Source organism: Solanum dulcamara, chromosome 12 (genome assembly GCF_947179165.1).
Source record: "Solanum dulcamara chromosome 12, daSolDulc1.2, whole genome shotgun sequence".
Taxonomy (NCBI): domain Eukaryota; kingdom Viridiplantae; phylum Streptophyta; class Magnoliopsida; order Solanales; family Solanaceae; genus Solanum; species Solanum dulcamara.
This window is the reverse complement of record NC_077248.1, coordinates 35645065-35649952: the sequence shown is the minus strand read 5'-3', so window position 1 is coordinate 35649952 and position 4888 is coordinate 35645065.

Here is a 4888-nt window from a genome sequence, read left to right as displayed (position 1 = left end):
GTGTTCTGAACTGTACTGCTCAAATAGGCTTGTGTTTCGACGAAATAAAATCCCCCAAGTAAAAAGTGTGCGTCTTATCGAAGATATGGCGAGTATCTCTTACAGCTTTAGTTAAACATAATAGGGATACTCTGTATCAACTTCAAAGACATATTAAGAATCTATGTTGCATTCCCTTTTTCTTGTTCTGGGAAAATTTTGGCTGAGTTTTCCCTATACTCCTTACTATCCAAAAATCTGCACGCAGAAGATACCAACAATGCCCCACAGGGCCAACATATATCTATATTCATATCATATCACAGACACTCAGGGATTTCACTATCATACGACGACACATGGCGGGACAGGGCACCCGCCATACCCCTGAATAGATCAAATATTTCTGATACATCAACGGTCAGTATCAAAAACTAGGGTCCGATATAATGGAGCCTCCTCAAGCTGAACATAGCGGAATCCTAAGCTGACTGACTCCCAAAACTTGTACCTGTACCTACGGGCATGAAACGCAACCCCCCGAAGGAATGGTGTTAGTACGACATATGTACTGAGTATGTAAAACGTAACATAATACAACTGCAGGTATATCTGAAATAGAGAAGCAGGAGAATAATTTATCAAATCGCGAACATGTACCTGTACTATGTGAATCATAAAAACATGCATGCTCAAATTTTCAATATAGTCGGCCCCGTCAGGGGTCCGGTAAATCATATCTATAGTATCAGTATCAGGCCCCGTGCCATCGTCCCCTTATTACAAAACATCATCATAGTATCAGTAATAGGCCCCAAGCCATCATCACCTTATTACAACACATTATCATAGTATTAGTATCAGGCCCCAGGCCATCATATATATACACACAGATGTCGGCCCTCTAGCAAGGGACTTGGTGAATAATGCAGTGAATTGCATGAATCTGACAACTTGCCCGGGACTCGGAGAAGAAGTATTACAGTATACACGAGTAGAGTAGTGAGAAACAAAACACAGATTAAATCATTATCTGAGACTCAACTATATAAGAGGACTAAACTATTGTCTAAGAATTCCAGTAGCAGTATAGTCACTCTAGCTGCCTTTTAAATGCTACTAGGGGCTACATTAATTACATCTCGAGGTCCCTAGACCTATACCAAAGTAATACTATTCACTTAGGAATTCCAAAGTACTCATCTTTGAATAATTTTATGACTAGGAGCCTATACATTTGTTACCTCTTTAACGTATAAACATTTCCAGGGAAAGAAGTTTAACTACTATAGAAGTTCAACATTCAGAAGTAATTAAGAGATGTTTAAGAATGGATTTACCTCGGAGTTCAGATCAAATTCAACTTACAACTAAAACAATGACATGCCCAAAAGAAGAAAGAGAATAAGCTCTATATAGTCTGTACTTTCCTTCAGATGATCTTCATATACATATTTCATACCCGACCCTTCATGGGGCTCGGTGAACCACTATGGAATCATAATCTCATTTTCGTATCAAATACATCTCACTAGGAATGAGAGATAGCTTCCCATACATTATATTCTGACACATAGAAGCCCTACTAGGCAATACTTAATCTTCACGGGAACTCTAATACTAAACAGTGGATAGGGGTTATGAGGCGTACTTAGAATTCTAGGAATGGAATTATCCCCGCACTTCATATATAATTCACTTAAGGCTAAACATTGCCAAAAGGAAAGAAAGATAGCTGTATGAACTTATACCAAAACATGCAAAGAGAAAGCTTTACATACCTCTTGGGAGTTACCTTTTATCCTACTGGTCTCGTAATCTTATGAACCTATTCAATATGAAACTAATACGAATATCAACTACTCTTAACTTTCCAGCATCTTAGGTTACGCCTTAATATTAATGGAATCTATTTCTTTAGTCATTTCCTCAACTAGTTCTTTAGTTTGTTAAGGCGTTAACGAAAATTGGACAACACCTCCCCTATAATATGCCCTATTCGAATTTCCAATTAGGTCCCTACGAACTAAAAACAACCAACAACAACAACCTACAGCAATTCATACCAACAATATAACACATAAAGTCCAAATGACTTATTCAAAAATACAATATCACAATAGGGCGTCAATCGTTTATTTTGTAACGCCTTTAATTATACGCAACGGAGGGTCATGTGGCTTCAACCAGAATCACCCTAACCCATATTAGAACATATTTAGGCCCTGAAATAACACACCACACCCTTGGAGCAGCAACTCACAAGAACAATCCCTTACTTTGACGACAATTCGACTATAACGACTACAATTTATTTTTTTCTGAACGCCAAGTATTTCAATGGCATTTTCATATTTACAACCACCTATATGGTGTGTAAAACACTCTATAACAATGCCATAAAGTCCAAATTAAAAGTAGAACCCTTACCTTACCCGGAATTGGCCAAAATTGTCAAATCGCAACTCGAAACTTCTTCAAATGCGCTGAAATTGAGCGGGCTGTTTGTGCGACTTACTCGCTTCACCAAGCAACAAATTTATGTTATTATCACCCTAAATTCATCGTAGTATACCTTAGATAATTTATTTATGGAGCAAAGCTCGGAGGCGTACACTGGTAGCCCCTAGGCCATAGCCCTCCTCTCTTCTTTCTCTCACATTTCTGTTCAATTTTTTCCAACTGTACAGATGAAAAAATGACTTCTTAGTCATCATAATATACATATATATACATATATACATCTACACATGCTTGAGGAACACCGTAGCTAATTAATTCACGGAAGAAAAACCATGGAACTTACCTTAAACTTCTCCAACCATGGCTGCCTCTTCTCTCACGTGTTTTCTCTATTCTTTGGCTGATTTTTGGACTCTAAATGACTTAAGAGTCATTAATATGTATGTATCTTCCTTTTAATAAGGTGCCACATGGAAGCCCCTTAGGGTGACACGTGGCAGCCCCTAGGACGCCACCTAGGCTCATGCGACCTATCACGCGCCGCCATGTGGCAGCGGGGTCCAGCCCCCGAAGCAGGCAGGTTAGTCACCTGCTTGCTTGGCAGCTGTTTTCTTGAGGTGTTTGCTTGTCACCTGCTTGCTTCACTTTTGTAAGTTCGGAAACTAGTTTTTGCTCTCTCTCGTTGGTTCGTAATCTCGTCTTATTTTAAGAGCCTATGTAGCCCATGCTACCCAAGCTTGGTACGTAATCCAATAGATTATGTATGTAAGACTTCCAAGTTAGTAGCTTACGTAGATAAATTGAGTCCTACAACCCATTACTTGGCCTCCAATTCCTTCCGGACTCTTATGATTTCATCTCCAACCTTCTCTACTGTGGGGTATCACATTCTCCCTTCCTTAGAGCCATTTGATAGTGTCGTAGCATATCCGGATCACATGATAATGTCCAAGGAACTTATGAGACATTCCGAATTTAAAAAGGGTAGGGTGTAACATCCTTCCCCCCTTTAGAACATTCGTCCCCGAATATTAGACAAAACTTCTCTTAACACCTTATACAAATCGTAGGGAGATTCTTTGCTATTTTCTTAACACATACTTCCATACCAATACTTCATATACGTCTTTTAGGAATCAGGGTTACCTGTAAATATCGGTTACAGGTGCAAATACTTGTATTTCATGTTCTCTTCAGTTCCCCGATCATCCTCTTTCTGGTTTTGGTTTTTCTATCGTATCTTGATGGAAGGCACGTCTTTAGTCTACAATCCTCCAGTTTGCCAATTTAAGATGTAGATAGGTTTTTTCCTCACAGGTCTCCATCACCTGGATCTTATTTATGGAACATACCATGGGTGGCTCGTCAGTATCCTTGCGAAGCATTCCTATCTGATGGACTGGGCGTACAGTTTCCAAATAAGGTGGTAAGCGCAACTTACCAGCTGTGGTGCCCACCTTATGATCAACTTGATACAGTCTAATATATTTTGGGTTAGTTCCCTTTTTGGGTGACTCCGTTATGAACATCCAATCATCAATTTGAACTCTAAACGCCGATGTAAATTATCTGTATATCATTCTTTCCGACTCTGGGTTTTTAGTCAATAGCTTGTTTAATCATGTCGGGGCCTTTTTAACTTAGTCGTTCTAACATCTACCGATCCAATAGGGGACTTGCACATCTTATTCTACCAGTCTTGTACGGAGTCATTAGGATACCAGAGTGGTAGCCATTATAGTAAGTAACCTTAATAAGTGGTGGACGATCATCTCAGTTACTCTTAAAGCCAACCATATATGACGTTGATAACTTGGGAATCGTTAGCCTCGTATTGTCCTTCTCGACTCTTTTCTAAACTTTAACTAGCATTCTATCTTGTGGGTCCTTCTTCTCCCCTTTTTTCCAATCCTTAGGGTTGGCTACCAAATCATGCTGCAGTCCCCTCATATAATGTCTCTCATAGTTGTTTTGTGCTTTGTCTAACATGATCTGATATAGTTTTGAAGGAATTTTTGGCGTATACACTCGCCATCCTGTATTAACCAGTTAGTTCTGCCAGTTTCATTTAACTCTTTCACACTTTCCCTTACCCTCGCTTGTAACCCTCTTGGCCCATTATCTTGTGTCATCCTTTACCTTTACAAGAATATGAGAGGGTACACGAAGTATCCTAGCGTTATCTCGCTAGTTCTCCTGTTTAACCCTGCTTTTTCCTCCCTTAACCTACACTCGATGTCGGGGAAGATCTTTGGTCCACTCGTGGCAATGTCTTACTTCACCTATAGTATTAATTCCATCTCGATAGTTTGACTTAACCTATCTTTGCATCTCTCAATAGTTAATCTCAACTTGGGCTCCCTTGTCTAGGACAATAGCTGCGGGGGCTCTATAAGGTCCTACCACTCATTTACTTTACAACTTTACACCTTCTCGGTGGAGTGGG